General features: G+C 47.3%; 1 long non-coding RNA gene and 1 other non-coding gene across 3 annotated transcripts in view; both read left to right on the top strand.

Annotated features, from left to right (window-relative positions):
* The window catches only part of LOC101792134 (uncharacterized), a 45,113-nt gene extending 29,116 nt beyond the window's left edge, over window positions 1–15,997 (top strand). For both annotated transcript variants that reach the window (XR_011812610.1, XR_011812611.1), the window contains exons 7-10: window positions 7,739–7,874; window positions 13,129–13,350; window positions 15,085–15,253; window positions 15,770–15,997. This is a non-coding gene — a long non-coding RNA (uncharacterized lncRNA). The remainder of the gene's footprint in view (window positions 1–7,738; window positions 7,875–13,128; window positions 13,351–15,084; window positions 15,254–15,769) is intronic.
* Window positions 1,964–2,046, top strand: TRNAL-UAA (transfer RNA leucine (anticodon UAA)). The gene has a single exon. It is a non-coding gene; the product is annotated as a tRNA-Leu (tRNA).
* Window positions 15,998–17,224: the final 1,227 nt, after the last annotated feature.

Genomic DNA, 17,224 nt, shown 5'->3' with positions numbered 1-17,224 from the left:
CTTGATGGGATGGCCCCACCGCTTTATCCAGCCCTTGGGATGCTGACTCCAGCAGCATTTCCCAGCCCGGACCCAAGGGGTTAAGGTGGGATGTTAACTTCAAAGCTGGGCGCGAATGGGATGTGAGCAGCGCGGGTCACGGATGTCCTCGCGGGCAGCTCCCTTCTCTCCATGCTGCCAAGAGCAGATGTGGCGTAAAAGCTTCCTCTCAGAGAGGGCATGATTAATCTCTGCTTCTTAGAGGATGACAAATATATTATATTCGCCGACATGCACACGCATTCTCTTCGCCTGACAGGTGACCCCTGTCTTAATGCCAAGCGCGCGAGGTCCAGCTCTGTAAACGAAGAGGAGAGCTTTGCAAGCTCATTAATGCTTTGAAGTCGCTCATTAGAAGCAGATTCCTCTGGAGCTGGCGAGCGCAACACCCTTTGTGAGCACGGCTTCGTTTGATACTAATGCGGGTGCTGCAGCTGGAGGCATCCGGGGATGCTGGGCTGGGGTCCTGCACACGCGGACCCGCACAGCGTGTTGCTGTGGCTGTGATGGGAAGAGCAGAGGGAAGCAGGGAAAGCTGCTGTCCCCTTCTGGCACCCAAAGGGGTGAATTTCCTCCTGGCAAGGATTTTGCTTGTGGATGGATTAACCCTTTCCTCTGCTGAGCTGAGGACCTGCAGCACCCTGCAGTGGGGTGCCTGGGGTCTCTGCCTTGCTCCCCAGCAAGGTGATATGGACCGCATCAGCTCTGAAGGCCAGGGTGTCCCCTCAATGTTACCCTTTTCCGAGAGCTAAAAACACAAATTTCTGGTCAGTGACTCTCACTCCTGCACCCACTGGCTGCAAGCCCTCTGATTAGCTCAGGCACCCCCAAGCATTTTTGTGAGCAGCCCCTGGGGAAGCGAGGAGGGAATTGCTCAGCTCCAAGTAGGGCAGACACAACAAGCACCATCCCCTTCACCTACAGAGACACCCCCTTCTGGTTGTGGGACGTGTCCCCAAATGTTTTAGCTTACTGGAGCCAAAAAAAGGCTTCCCACAAACTGTCGGACCAGCCTGGGTCTGCATCTTCCCAGCCCTTCCCATGGAGGAGGAGGCTCCAGCATGTCCTCAGCAGAGAGTGGCTGAAACAGACAGAAAGCACCAGGCTCCTGTGGCTTAAGGGCTAAAGACTTAGTGAATGCAGCCTTGTTTTGAGGCTGTGGGTTTGAATCCCATGTGACTCAACAAAAATGTTTTTTGTTGCTGTTGTTACTTTTGTTTGTTTTTCCTACAGGGCAAAGCAAAAGCACAAAAGGTACACCTCACCCCAAAGAGAAAAGGAGGACACCCATGCCCCACAGTTTTTCCTGGCTAAACACTCCACTTGAGCCCCCACTGCAGCCCAGAGGGGGTGAGGAGCAGGACACGAGGAGGAAGAGTGATGCTTTAACCATTCAGCTGGTCTGGCTGAGCACTGGCAGGCTGGCAGAGCTGCTCCTGTACCCCCCAAACACCCCGTGGAGTCAGGCTGACACCCCCCAGAGATGTCCCTCATGCCTGGAGGTGTTATCACTGTTGTCTGTGGTCCTTTTCTGAGGTCCTGGCATGGCACGTGGGTGTTGTGCCACTCCCCATGGCCCTGAGAGCTGGCACTTCCCAGTGAGGTGTTTGGTTGGGGTGTGCCAGCTGGACTGAGCAGAGATTTGCTTCTTGATGATGGGTGCCAGGACATGGGAGCAAAACTGTGATGTTATGGAAAGCTCATGGGGTAGGAAAGCATTTCTTGTGGGGTACAAGGAGAGGGAGCAAGGAGGCTTTCTCACTGTGCCTCACCAGAGGCCAGCTCAACAGAGAACTTCAATAAAGCAATGAGGAGGGGAAGATGTTTTGGGCTCAGGAAGTCCCCCAGGCTGGGACCCCGATGGCTTGGCAGGGTGTGTGTCCTTCAGGGGAGACCTGGCAGGCCAGGGGGCAGCAGGCAGCCCACCAGGATGGCCGAGTGGTGAAGGCGTTGGACTTAAGATCCAATGGGCGCATGCCCGCGTGGGTTCGAACCCCACTTCTGGTAGGAATCTCCTTTTTTTGGCAGTCCACACCTCCCCGTCCTGGCTTTTAGAGCATCTGTCTGGAGCAGAGAGGGGAGCCCTTAGCCCTGTGCTGTGCCTTGGGGGCCAAAACCATTCGGTGTCCCAGTGAGAGCCCTTTGGTGGGACTGAGCCCCCTTATCACCCAGGCTGAATGTGGGGAGATGTGAGCCAGGCGCTCTGGCACAGGGCTTACGGCTCTTGTCCTTCATGCAGGGAGTGCTGAGATTGTCGTGGGCTTGAATCCCACGTACTCCCAAAATAGAGACATCTTTTTCCCAAGAGAGAATTAGAAAAACCTGACTGTCCTGAAGGAGATAAAAAAAAAAGACATTGAGCTCTAAACAGCTTGGGGAAGTCACAAGTGGAAATGGGTGCAAAGAAGATGGGTTTGGGGTTCACAGAGACTGCTCCGTGCTGGCTTCTCTTGCCAGCTCTGCTCTGTGACCCCAGACTCATGGCTTGGCTCATCCAAGGCACCATTTGGCACTCTCCAGAGGGATTTGGCAGGGTCACAAGCCCCTGGAGCTTGCAGCATGGCAAGAGGGGTTTCCTGATGCTGCAGGTTAAGCTGGGGAAATGCATGAGAAACTGAGGGCTGCTCCTGGGCTAGCGTGTCCTGGGCTGGCACTTAAATACTCTTGGGCGATGTTTCTCTTCCTCTTGTGCACGGGTGGGCACCAGAAACTTCCTTTTGTAAAGGTTTAGCCCTCCGGACCCGTGGAGATGCTGTCAGGCTTTCATTTGGCTGCTTTGCTCCAGCCTGAGGCCAATCGGAAATGTCCTACTGCTGGGACATGATTTGAAGTGATGGTGTTAATTTGGTTAATTAGGATTCCCGGGTAGCGTGTGCGTCTTGCAAATCGGCTTACCATTGTAGTGTCACTGCAAAGAGTTATTTGCTGGTGCATGGGGTTATGTATGAATTTATGATTATGATGTAGGACCATTAATTTCATGTTTGTGGCAGATGATACAGCTCAATTAGAAGTTGCACGTTACGATCCTTGGCTCTCTCTGATAGATGGAAATCAGACGGTGGCCTGCAGGAGGGATCACGGGGCCTGTAACAGTGGCCCTATAACAAGTGGGGCAGGACCCAGAGGAGAGGACAGGGGAGGAATTACCCTGCTCTTCTCCCATTCGATTAGTTCTGGGAGTGAAATTCTGTGTGTTTGCCACAGCCAGCTTGTTGCAACTAACCTCAGTTGTTAAGTGATGCAAAGAATGACAAATCCATCTCTGAGAGCATCCCAGGGGGTCTCAGCAGCACTGCGGGTCAAGTCTTTTACCTCTGATGGCTTGGAGTCAGACTTCTGTCTAGTCCATGTGTCAGAGGCGTTCGCTGGCCTCCGCTGAGTTCAAAGCTGAAATCACCTCATTTGAGCTTCTCTGTTGATCCCTATTCTCACAAAGCTTGTGGTTTTTTCCCACCCCAGGGATGTGGGCTCTGGCCTGCTCCCGATCCACTGAGGGTGTTTATCCTCTTTGCAGAACTGTTGGGTAGGCAGAGCGTGGTCTGCGGGCCCTGGGAGCAGAGCTAACAGCCTTTGACATCTGGGGCCAGGTGTTAATTTGGCTCAGGGCTAAGCTGAGATGGCAGAGGCATGTACGAAGGTGGGGCTGGGGAGCTGAGGCTGGAATAGCAATGAGGCCAGCAGCCAGGGCACCTTAGGGCTGTACTGGACTGCTAAATAAGCTGCCTTCCAGCAGGCCACAGCTTCCCTCCTCATCTCACACCGGCCCTGTATCCTCCAAGTGTCTGACAGAGCTAAGAAGAGCAGCATGTCCAATAGCCCATGTATCATATTTATTAAGATGGTTACTGCAGGTTAAATATCAATAGTTTATTAAAATATATTTATTATAGATTAACTGTGCAGTACGCACATCTGTTATGTTGTGGTTAAAAGTAAACCTCGGCAAAAGGGTTTTAATAATGAATTTGTATCGAAGTGGTGTATAATAAGTATCCTTAGCAATCTCACTCTCTATTTCACATGACAGTTTTATGTTCAATAAATACCTAGAGATTATTAAAAACATATTTATCAAAGATTAACAGTGATAAAATAGATACAAATCTAAGCTGCTAAGCTCAATAAGCCTGCTTATAATAATCAATTCCTATATTAAAACTCAATAACAGCCTTGTTTAAATGAAATGGGTTTTGGGGATCTTTGTAAGTGCCATTTTTTGCTGTGTGTTCCTGCTTGAAGATCTCAGATTAGATAATGGGACATTTGTGTCTAAAATAAATCAGGTAGGTAAAAGCAGACCAGTCCAGGCTGTTTCAGGAAAAGGGAAGCAGAGATTCAAAGGATCTAGGTCAACACCAGTCCACAGGCATCAGAGCAGCTTAGTATGGCTTTACTCAGCTCTGTATCCCAGAGAAATCCCCCTGTGCTGCCCATACTACAGCTCATGCCACGTCCTCCAGCAATGCCACATCCAGGATTGGGAGTGTGGAACAACAACTCTCAACGTCTTTAACATCACAGATGCACCCACACTGTTTTGGGTACAGAAATATACTGCCTGCCTTGTATCCCATTATTATCTAGCACTTGGAGGCAGAGTGCTAAAATGAGCTAACTGTTTAGGAGGTAAACAAAATGTTATTGTTTTACTATTGTAAAGCTGTTGTAATCATTGCTGGCTGGTGGGTAATGGGAGCTTCAGCCTGTGCCTGCATTCTGCCGGGAGCAGCGTCCCAGCTACTCGCTTATTTTGGGGAAAAAAGTCATGGGCTGTCTAGGTGCCCTTTGGAGCATCGGTGGTGTTTGGACCTCAGGAGCACTTGGACTCCTGTGCTCTCCTGGTGGCAGACTGGGGATATTGGAAACCTCAGGTCATGGCCTGATATTTAGCCTGTTTGCTGGATCCAGCGCCCTATGCCAGCATTTGGTGATGTTTTTATCTTGTGTTTGAGCTCACGTTTTTACATCTGTGAAGCTCTGTGCCAAATCTAGGTGAGGTTACAAACCAGAGGCACCCAGATTCAAGGGAATTCACACGCTGCGTGCCTAAAATATGGACTGGGCTGTAATGCAAGGGGGCTGCATGGGTAGTTAACTCTGGAACCTGTAATGTACTGGGAGGGGAAGGGTTATTTGCCTCTTGTGTTTGTGGGATCTCAGGAAATGTAGGGATGTTTCCCCCACGCTGCTACACAGCAGTATCTCAAGTATATGATGTTTTTCCATTTCCCAATTTCCTGTTGACTCCCTTTCTTTTCTTTATGATTTTGAACACTAGACTCAAGTTCTGCCTTAAGGGATGTTACTTCTGCATTTTAGATGCTATCAAGCAGCTCTGTGGGATCAGATTTGTGCATGGGCTGCCGAGGAAGCCCTTCAGAGGAAGGGCAGGGCGTGATGAAGGCAGCTGAGCAGCCTTGGGGAGATGGAGGCATGCATTGGAGAGATGGTGGATGAGAAAAAGTGGGGAGTTTCTGACCTGTATTAGCCACTTGTTTTCATGTATCTCCCATCCTGGTATGTATATACATATGTATTCTGGTATATGAATGCTATCTCTGAGCTGGCACCACCAGGCAGTGCAGGTGTCTGGATTTTTAGGGTGGACTTTGACTGAAGGGATGGTCCAGACAACCAAGGAAGATCTTTCTGTGCCTAGCTGGGTGAGGACAGTGCTTTGGCAGTTTGCAGTGATGGTTCTGTCGACTCTGTGGTCGCCTATCTTTGTATTTTAGCAAGGTCTGTCTGCGTGATACCAGTCACCAACAGCCCCTGACTTCAGTTTTCATCCCACCTGGGGAAACATGGCCTGAATAGCTTTGAGGTTTTGTGCATCTCTAATGCAATCACACACTCCTCTGTGGACATCCCAGAAGTTATATCCATTTATGCCCCGAGTGAGTTTGTCTCCCCTGTGTGCTCCTCAGCCCACCTGCTCTGAGGAGGATGCTTAGTTGGCAGGGGGGAGTTTTCCATCTTAGCAGAGGGCTGCAATTACAGAGGTGACCAGAGAGAAAAGACAAGCGGGCACGCGCCGCTGCCTTTAATAGAAGGCAATGATTCTTCTGGGCTCCGGAGTAATACGGGAGATCTGGTTTTAATAAATTAACAGCCTACAAGTAACAATCTCAAGCAATTAAACTCTGGAATGAAGGCGAGCACCATGAAATGTATTCTGGAACTGACAGGGGGTGGCAAAGACAATCCAAGAGCAGTGGAAAAGACAGAAATAAAATAGAAATGCCCCGGAGAGACTGGGAGAGCTGTGCTCCCCTTCTCATTTCTGTTGTGCATGCATGTGGCTATCTCACCTTGCTCTCCATTGCTTCTCCTTCCTTCACCAGGCCCTGGGGAACAGATCTGGAGTCTCTCTGAGGTTATCCAAATCTTCGCCAGCACCATCACCCTTGTACTTGCTCTTGCCTGTGTAGTTAAGGAAATCCTCATGGTGAGGAGGGGATGGCTGGCGGGAGAGATGGGAAGCAGCTGGGAGCTTGAAGATGGCTCAGAGCTGAGGAGGGGAACAAATAAATAAAAAATAAAACAGCTAAGCCTTCCTGTCTTACATTAATAGCCTGTATGGAATCCTCTTTGCCATAGAATTCAATTTATTTCCATTTAAAGGCTGTTCTTCTCAATCAATGCAGCTAATAAATAGCTGCTGATGGCCGTGACCCCCGGGCTGCGGGAAGAATTTATCTTCTGAGCCAATTAAAGGAATTGAACAATTCCTTTTAATAACACTATGGGATTTTAATACCAAAAAAAAAAAAAAAAAGAGAGAAAAATGCTCCTCCCGAGTCTTGCAGGGAAGGGTCAGGTGGGCTCTGGCAGGGCTGGGATTAGATGCTTTAACTTGCCTTGTGAAGCCGATAAGGGAAATGTAACGTTCCCTGTGAAAGCACAGGAATGTTTTTCTCTTCTGATGTCTTAAAAAAAAAATGCAATGGAAAATTATGTTCCTTTGTTTCCAGAGCTGTGAAGGGTTTGTAGGGATTAGTGAGCTCCTGCAGTGTGGTGTGGTGGGAGAAATGGATAGGTCAGGCTGGCTGTGATGACTCTTGCTCTGTGCTCTGTGGGTGCGAGGGCACTGGGACCCAGGGCAGCAGAGCCTTCAGCCTCAGGCACTTCCTCACTCGTAGGGGTAAGGCAGGGCTGGGCTGTCCATGGCTTCTTTCTGTGATTCCCATGACTTCTTTTTAGTGGCAAAAATCCACGCTGACCCTCTCAAGCCCTTGTGGAGGGTGGGAGGCATCCTATGAGCTTTGTGGGTTTCTAAAGCTCATACTGGAGCCAGAGTTTGGCTGAGAGAGTGATTGCACCTTGGAAGACAGACATGTGCAAAAGAGGTGGTGAGGAAAGCTGAACAGATACCTATTGAGTTTTTACAAAGCTACATAACCCCAAATAGCAGTGGGTCTTCTCCACTCCATCACTCTCCTGTCAATGAAATCTCATGACTCCTGTTGGCATTGGATGAGAGCATCTGTCAAACACACAAGTCTCTTTCAAACACTTCTGTGCTGTAGGGAAGTCTCTTATCTCCATTTTACAGATGGCAAGCAGAGGCACAGAGAGGTTAATTGACTTGCCCAAAGTCAACGCGGGAGGTCTGGAAGTGATGCCACAACCCCTCAAATCCCTGGCTTCTAGCTTAATCGTAAGACCATCCATCTTCATCCTCTTCACTCTTAGGATTCCCCAGCAGCTGTGATAGCTCAGGCACTCGTGCTGGCAAGCTGCAGTTGGAGACGATGCTGGGAGCCGGGCATTTCCAGTGATTGTTTCTCAACTCCATTTCCCAAGAGGACATCAATTTCGATCTTAAAAGGTACTTTTTTTTTTTTTTTTTTTAATTTTAAATTATTTTTTTAAATTCTTCTCTCGTCTTCTTTAGTAACAGTGAGATAAATGTGCTTGAGCATGAGGAAGAGCATTCACTCTTTGGGGAGGCATTTCACAGATGCTGAGGCAAAAGGACTTTTCAACATTGCTTAGATATTGAAGGACATTTTTCTGTGTTTTAATGAACCACTCCTATCAAGCTGATAAGCAGCTTAAGCCCACAGGTAGAAAGCAAGCAGCAACCTTCATTTTTAAGTGGTCACCTGGTAATAGATCCACACAGAGCATTTGAGATTGTCCTTGACAGCCATTCCCCTATCTGTGCTAGCAAGTCTGTGCATGTAGGGCCACTGAGAAATGTGGCCAGGCACGAACATTCCCATCACAATGTCTATTGTTTCCAAAGTGTGAATGGATGAAGCTGAGAGTCCTGGGTGAGCCGCTGATGAACATGGAGCACACATTACTTGCCCTCTGAGACAGAGAAGAAAATCACAACTAAGCCTGCCTCTTTCAATTTACAAGCTTTCTGCAACATCTCCGTTCTTTCTGCTCTCGTTTTCATTTTTTATTAATTACCTGGTGGCAATTTTCCCATAGGAGTTTATTTCCCATTAATTATTAGGAGAGCTACAGGGGAAAGTTGAACTGTTGGAGAGCTCCCTTTGAGAACATCAGGTGGGAGGATCTGCTGCTGCCTACAGGAATATCTTTTTGACTTTCACCTTGCAAAGGAGTCTTAACAACCTGTCTGGGGTGCAGAATAACTTTTGTGTTGCAGTGGACCAAGCTGAGTAAGGAAACTTAAAGTGCTAGTTTGTTGGTTTTGGAGACTAACACACTGCTTGGATGGAATCGATCAGCGTGCTTGTGTATGATTTATTATCATGTACCGCATGGAGGAGGACTCACAGACAGAAACCAGTGTCAGTGTGGGACCGTGCTACACTTGCATCACTGTTTGTTATTGCTGAGGATGTAGATATGGCAAGAGAAGAAATAGTGCTGGCCTGAAATTTCAGGTCCAGATGGTGACCGTCCCCAGCACAGATGAATAATGAAGGTGGAGGAAGAGCATCTGCTCCTCCTCTCCTCCTGAAGCCATGGCTTTTATAGTTGCATCTTCTATAGTCTCCGTAGTCTACTGAGGTTCGTGGGAATTTCTTGAAAGAAATTCAGGTGTTCACACTGAAAGACTTCTTGGTCTTGCACTTGTATTTGAACACCATTGGTGTTCAGTTTCTATTTGAAAAAATTGATGTTGATATTTTGATGATGATGATCTATGGACATGTTTTTGCAGGTTACTATAAGTTACTGAGCACCATTATCTAGGATATCTGGTACTTAAGTACATCTGTGCAATTAGAAGGTTGTCCTCCATCCATGAACTGTTTTTGGAACTAGCTGAGAAGATCCAAGGTTTTCTCCAGAAAACCCTGTCTGGGTCTGACACATGCTGGTAAAGGATGTGTGTGAGCACACATCCACACCTTTCAGATGCTGAAGGAAAAGAGTATAAATATGGTAGGTTTCTGGGTCTTGAGGACCTTAAGTTGGATTAATGGCTGGTACCTGCCTTCCCATGCTAACTTCATCCTCCAGACCATGCCTGACTTTTTGCCCAGGACAGCACTGCTCAGACTCATTATGGGTGCATCCAGAATTACTCCTCCTGATGGGCTCCGTTCAGGTGTAGCACTACAGTAGCACTTTATTACACGTCAACTCCCATGCTGTTTTACAACTCGGTTTCCATGGTTACCCACCAACCCCCTGTAACCCACAGAGCCCATAAAGAGGCAGGATTGCATTTCACATTGGCAAGAACCATTGGGTACAGAGAATGGGCTTCATACCTGGCAGGAGAGACACACTGAGCTGTGGTCAGACAAGGTCGCTGCTCTGGGAGATGCTCCTTATGTTGGGAAGTGCTCAGGGTCAGATGTAGGATGAGGTGGGATCTTGTCAAGACTCAGGGCATTGCCATTCAGCTCCCAACAACCCAACTTCTCACCATGTGCCAACAGCAGGCTCTTTGCTGCCAGCCACTGGAGTTCACTGAAGGATGAGGCTGGGAGAAGAGGTTTGGAGCTCTTTGGCTGCTGATGAAAGCTGAAGGTTTTCTGGAATGAATCTACAAGCATGGTATATCATTGGTTTTGGCCACAAGCAGATTTTTCTTTCCAGAATAACAGGTTGAATGCATTTCTGTTTCATCTTCTGAGGTGGCTTGCTTTAATGGTACCTAAGGGAGAGAAAAATGATGTTCTGACACATTTTCAAAGAAGAACCAAGACTTGATTTGGAAAACATGACTGCAAAGGAGAATGAATTTTTATGGGAATAATTATTTAACAGAACACTTCCTAGTGCTTAGCTGTCTGTCTAGTTGGACCAGACCATGCCCACAAATCAGCTACTGTCATTTGATGTTTGCTTGCTGTTGACCTGCCAAATATTTGTATGTACAAGATTGCTATCCAAAATAGTTAAAAGAGCCCACAAAAAAAAAAAAAAAAAAAAAGAGAGAGAGAGAGATTTGGAAGGCCTCAAGGTGAAGCAGATTAAAACCTTATTTCTCTGGGGAGAAAATTGGTGTTTATTGTAAAAACAATTAAAAAAATCAAATATCCTCCACAAAAAATAAGTCATCCTAAACAAGAAGTGTGATGTTTTCAGGGAACACCCTTTCCCTGCAACTATATCAGAAATTAACAATTTTGACAAGTTATTTTCCACCAGTTCTGGGTAAGGTACATGAATGGTCCTTGAGATGCCAGCAGATGACAAATTGGAGATCGGTCTGAAATAGTATACTACTACAAATAACATCATCTGCCTCCGTGGAGGCAAATTATTCCGTGGGAAGGAACAGCCCTTCCCTACGTGGTTCGAATTTGTCCTCAAAACAAACCACACGCTCGGTCCCAACCACCACAACGTGACCAGATAATGAGACCTGGGAGGAAGCTAAAAGAAGAGCAACCAGACCACCCTTTCTGCCTTCTGATCGCTAAATGATCAGATGTTTGGAAAAACTGATTTATGTGGGAAGCCTCAAACCGCTAAACGAGGCTATGAGATGACAACGCGTACTTCTGTGTGTGGAAAAAAAGCCTAAAAATATCTGAAGGGTGTAAACATGAAGGAGAGAGTTGCAGTATCAAAGGGACAGCGCATGGTACAGGGTTCAGAGCTGGCAGCTTTCGCTGCTGTTCAGAGCAGCGGATAGGAGATAACTGAGAGGCAGAGCAGCATTATCATGACTATATTTCACTTAAACCTGTTCCTCGGTGGCTTGAGTTGTCACGTCCTATTCCCTTCAGGGACTAGTATCAGGAGCTGTCCCACTGAAATACTGCCTGGAAACAAAACACAGCAACAAAATATTTTCCCCTCTGCTTAATTATGGTGACCTCCAACACCGTGGAACAAACTCAAACCCTCTGAAAGCGAGGGGGTTCTTCCCACGGGGCTGTAAAACCCGCTCTCACCTGCCAAGTATCATTTGTCCTTGCAGTCGCTCCCTTCCTTCTCAAGTAATAAGACACCGTATGGATCATCATTACCAGACCCCAAGAAATTGTTATATATTTCCTATAGCTCTCTCTAGATATATGGTTGGATTCTCAGCTGATGGGGAGCAACGCTGATTCATAGCAGCTGAAGACAGAGCCTCTTGTGTTTTGTCTTGTCTTCTCATCTCATTGAACTTCCCAAGGATCTAAATGAATGTAAGGGAAATATGACCTTGCCTCAGTGAATTGTTTTGGGGGCTAATGTGCTGAGAGATTTATGGGAAAAGAGTTTTTTTTTTTCCCTTTCTTTAATAAAAAAGTGCTTTCATTCAGCAGCTTTGATGGAAAGCCTGCGAGGACCCATGGTAAGTATGTAACCGGAACAGACTCATATTAGATATCACTGTTACAAATCTATTAGTCCCACACATTAGAGCATGTGCTGGACCTGATGAGCTACACTAGTGGGAACATGAGTCATTTTCTGAAATAGATGTAGCTTGCAAATCTTTTAGACTGTTATCCAATTCCTTTTCTTTCAGTTTAATTAGGATATAAAACATGGCCTTAAGAGCTCGCAAGAGTGGAAGGAGCTCCATGTAAAGGATAGAGAGCCAGCTGTGAGCATTTCCCAGCTGTTCTGCTGTTGATCCTGCTGGCTTTCACCCGCCAGGTGGTTTTGCTGTCCCCCCCAGGGGCTGATGGAGGCAAGGCCTCTCGAAATATTACAGGAGGAGAGAGCTGCTCTTGCTCATGCAAGGGTGATGTGCACAAAGCAGGTCGGCCTTGGGCTCCTTCCACATCCTCACCCTGCCAACACCCCGTGCTGGGAAATGCTGGGCTCTCCTCCCAGCCGGCTTTGCCACTGATGCTGGCGGGGCACACGGCACCAGTGGGGCTTGGCCAGCGCCCGGCACAGCTCCCAACATGTGGAGGGGTCTGCCAAGAGCTCCTGAGCCGGGTAATGCAGTGACAGCAGGGAGCAGCAACGAGGCAGAGCAGTGGTGGTTCTTTTCCAACCACATATGCAAAGCACCTATAATGAGAAGAGACGAGCCCCTGAGATCTGTGATGCTGCTGATGAATTAATATCAAATCAAACCATACACTTTAAAGACAAGAGCATCCAGCCCTTCTCATAACTGATGCAGGACATGTTTCATCCAGAGCAGATCTGCTATCATTGGAGCTCTTTCTGTTCTTGAATTCATCTGTTCTGTACGTTTGAGGACTGGCGCGATTAGCATTTGGCTTTGCGAATTCAGAACCTAATTCCTATGAGTTTTCATGTCTCCCTTTTTTCTTGTTTTGATTCCTGTTTGTCCGTTTGGTAATTTGTTTGGCAACATATTTCCTGTTTGAAATAAAAATAGCAGAGATGGGCATTTACTTTCTTCCTGGACAGATTCCTTTGGATAATGATTTATTTCTTTTTTTTTAAAGAAGGACACCTGGTTTCCTCATAACTGAGTGTTGGCAGGCACAGGGGGGTAGGGGTGGGGGGATGGAGAAATGCATCTGTTTAGAACAAATGCAACACCGTAGGAAAGCTTTATAACATGATCCAAGATTGGCCTGATTGCCTGATGCTTTAAACATATGGTATGCTCCTATATATATTATGCATGGAAACTAGCTGCATGCACATAGCAGCCGTTCTGCAATGTTTTACATACAGTCTGCCAAACCCTTAACTTCTCCCTTCTTATTCAAACACAGCTCTCGGCGAAGACGATGAGCATTTATCCAAGGCTCACTGCATTTGGCGTGCTCCAACCCTTCTCCCTCAGTTTAATCCCACCTGGATAAGGATTGCATCCTTACGCACGGGGTGCCGACCTTCCTGCTCCTGAGGATGTGTGCAGCTGGATGCCTGTGGCATTGTGGCAGTGGAGGAAGTGTTGCTGGGCAGGAAAATAAGCCCCATCTGCAGTGCTGTTGGTAGGCTTTGATGTAATGCTCATATATCATTTGTTAGCTCTTATTCCTGCTAGTATGTACCCAGCATAGTCTAGGGTCTCTAAGAGAGTTTTCCAAATCCACCTAGGCAGGATTAGCACCAGGATATGTGCTAGGAGCTGAGGAGAAACTGCCAGACCCCATGTTTTCTGCCCTGCTCTGACACAGGTCTCTCTACCTAGCCTTCATCTGGTTTAGCTTTCTTTTATGAGGAGGAAAGTTGTTCTTCTGGGGGGAATTTTACATCACTTTTGCATTGCTGGTCTGGCAAGAATTTGGGCGAGGCAGTGCCATTGCTGCTGGTGCAGGTATTTCTTGGCTACCACCAGTGCTGTGCTTGGGTTTCATGAGGTGATTCATTTTCTGGGGGTGAAACATCTGTGTTTTTTTTTTCTTTTTCCCCCTTTTTTTCCTTCCTTTTTGAAGGGTTGAGAAGGGCAGAGAGCCAGCTATAGCTGGTCTTAACAGACTGCCTAGTGTCATCAGGCATTTTGGTGCTATGTTGAGGTGTCTGCCCTTTAGTGGGGATCACAGACCAGAGGATGTCTCTAGCAGGTGTTTTTTGCTATGTTAATGTCTCTGTAAGTGGTGACAATTCCAAAAAATGCAAACAGTAGATTTTTCTGGATCAAGAAAAGAGAGGATGCTTCAAGCTGTTCAGTCCAACATCACCTGTAGATTAACCAGAGCCTCCCACTGCTCAGCAAGACATTATCTGCTTGTCAAGGTGGTCTCTGAAGGCCTGAGGCATCCAGAAACCACGTGGAGAATTTTGCAACAATTCCTCCACCATTAGCTCTGCCACAGAAAACTTTCAGCAGTACATCTTTGACAGGTGTAATTATGCCTAATGTGATGTCAAAATGTTGCATTTTTGCAGAACTTAGTGTCTGTCTGATCCCCGTCCACCCACATCACCATCGGAGGGGTCTGGAACCAGTCAATACTTCTTTTGAGCAGTCATTAGTCGGAAGCCAGCATGAATTCTAGGAATTTGATTAAAGAGAATACCCTCCCTCTTTTATCATTTTTAACACTGAACAAGGAAAGCTATTTTTGCTGTCTTTGAATTTCATTTTCTCCTCTGCATAAAATATTACTGAAATCTCCTGGGCTCTGCCAGGAACTGGGGGAATTCCTGTCCGCTGCTTCCTGCACATACGCTCTGTGGCCTTGCAGCACTGCCACCAAAATCCTACACAATTAGACCCCAAAGGGTGATCCAAATTCAGATTTAATCTTGGGCAAAGAGACGTCTTTAGATCAAACATCGCCACTACTGTGCAAAGCAAAGACTCTGAATGCACCGCCATGCAACGATCATTAGAGGAGCAGAGGATCTAAAGTTTAACACTCACCCAGATGAGTGATGGATAAACACGGTTTTCCTTAAAAAAGCACTTTCTCATGCTCTTTAATCCATCCAGAATTTAACAACTGGGTGCTGACTGAGACACAGCTTGATTGGGAAGAGATGAAGGGATGGAGAGGAAGCTTAACACACAGCCAGCTCAAAGTGAACGCGTTTAATGCTGCCTATCTCGGAAGCTTTGAAGAAAAAGCCCTTGTGTCCTCGGTGGTTCTCTGTGGCAACTTTTTGGCATTAAAGTTCGCAAAAGAGAATTACGGGCTCCCATTATCACTTATGGAGATGGGATCCATTGTGCTGATTCCCACACTGTGGAGATTTAACATTTGCCATGCTTCTTTCTACAGATACGCTGTGATGTGTCCTTTTCAAGCTGCAGCCGACTACATTGAAATCTTGACTGACACTGCTTATCTGATAGGGGCCGCTTTTCTGCTGGCTGCTCTTTAGAGTGATAAATGTCAGGAGTTTGGGAGTTTGCTTGTATCTGGGCACTCCATCTGAGACTTTGGGCAGGTAATTATCCCCAGACCACGGGACTTTGTCATGAAATCCACTGCGGTGCTGGTACGGGGAACGAGTCAGCCAAGGGTCACGGATTCGCAGTATCCAGGAATTGGGAAGCATCCACAAAGATAGGGAGTGAAGGATAAATTCTGAACGGAGATTTTCCCCTGCCAAAATGAAAGCAGGCCTTTTCTGACACTGTGGGGTTGTCTGTGTTGATCACCCAGGAAGGCCGTGAGTTGGGATTGACCCAGTCGCCTCCAGATTTGAGGCTTCAGTCAACCAAGAAAAACAACTAACCCTTGCAGGCCAGTATCACAGCTGGAGCAAAGCTCCCTCTTGTGTGAGGGAATTGGTAAAGAAAACAGAGATCTAGGGCAGCTGGTGGGTTCTCAACAGTAAATTTTCTTCCTCTATAAAACCTTAACCTGGTTTTTGACCTGGTGAAAGCTGCAAGGAGGAAACACCTGGAGAACTGGAGGTCTCTTTTGTCCCTTCCTTTCTGTCTCACTTTTTCTCTTCCAGGTCTGTTTGGTTCTTCACTTCCAGAATTTATAATCTGAAAGCTGAAAATAGGGTTCATTGGAATCCATGAAAAGTTGACTACAACTTTTCTGTGTTGATGAGCTCTGAGAAATCAGGCTGGCAATGTAGGGAGGCAGGGATCCCTGTAGTCATCCTCCTGTTAGCCCAGTGCAGGGCTGTTCCCACCAGTGTGTCCTGGGCAGCTGAAATAACTGAAGTCTCTGCCTGGAATTGATGTTAGCTTTTTTTTTTTTTTTTTTTTTTTTTTTTTTTTTTTTTTTATCTGGAAAAGCATTCCAAGCTGATCTCAGTGAGTTCCTTGGCTCTTCATACACCACAGGAGGAGTTAAGCAAGGTGCTTGCATCCTGGCCAGGCATGATGGCCGGCGAGGTGGCCACCAGAGGCCTTAACTCCTGCTGATGCTGGCAGCAAAGCCTGGGGCAGGAGGGTTGGGGTGGCCGTGGGTTGGCACCGAGAAGATGGAGAGGCTCTGGCAGCTTCTCCCAGCACCTTGGAGCCTGTTGCAATGTGTTACTTGGAGGCACAGGGCGAGGCAGATCCTCTCTATCTTCAGACACCTGAGTCAGTTCATTTAGGAGCTTGAGGGTAACAGTCGCTTCATCTGTTTGTGCTTTTGTTTTTTGTTTTTTCTTTTCTTTTCATTTGTTTTTGGTTGTTGTTTGTGCCTTTGTTTGCTTCCCCCTCCTTTCCCCTTAACATACCCTTTGAGCTGTTCTTTAATTGAAGTAAACGGAGCAGCTGCTATGGTGTGTGTTGTTTTTCCCATTTTCCCCTGTGAGTCACACATTTCCTTCCTTAATGTCTCTATCTTCCGTCGGTCTGTACTAATGAAGCCCCACATCTCAGCTGCTGAATGCTCAAGCTCGTCTGCCTGGAATTTTCTAACTCATTTCAATTCATTTCCCACTTTCCCCTCTCCCTCCTGCTGCCTTTCTCCCATTCCCATCCCATCTCTCTTTATCTCCTCTCTCTGTCTTTGTCTCTTCCCCACCCCTCCCTCCGTGTGTCTCACCAGCCGTGGCTCCCTGTCCCTTGTCACCACCGCGCAGAGGGACAGGGGCTGTGCAGGTGAGCGCAGCCTCTCCTCTCCCCTTGCTGCACCTCCCTGCCCTCATCCCCCTCCCTGTCTGCTGCCCTCCACATCACCCCTTTCACTCGGCTCCTTTTCTCCAGCACCATTTTTCAGAGCAATCCACAAAGCACTTTCAAATCCATGTTTAAGTTGTCCCCTCCTGACCCCATCTCCGCATGGCCTCTGGCAGCAGCCTGTAATGCCCTGTGCTTCAGAGGAAGGTGGGTTTGTCCTCTGCCCCTGGCCCTACACATCAGAGATACCCACATTCTGCACAGGCTCAACCCGAGGTTGAATCCAGAGGTGGGCAGGCCAGTGGCCACAGGAGGGCAAATCCACAGGGTGCTGGGGGCTGTAAATA

This window comes from Anas platyrhynchos, chromosome 13 (assembly GCF_047663525.1).
Source record: "Anas platyrhynchos isolate ZD024472 breed Pekin duck chromosome 13, IASCAAS_PekinDuck_T2T, whole genome shotgun sequence".
Taxonomy (NCBI): domain Eukaryota; kingdom Metazoa; phylum Chordata; class Aves; order Anseriformes; family Anatidae; genus Anas; species Anas platyrhynchos.
The sequence above is the reverse complement of the archived record's forward strand: the minus strand, read 5'-3'. Positions and strand labels throughout refer to the sequence as shown.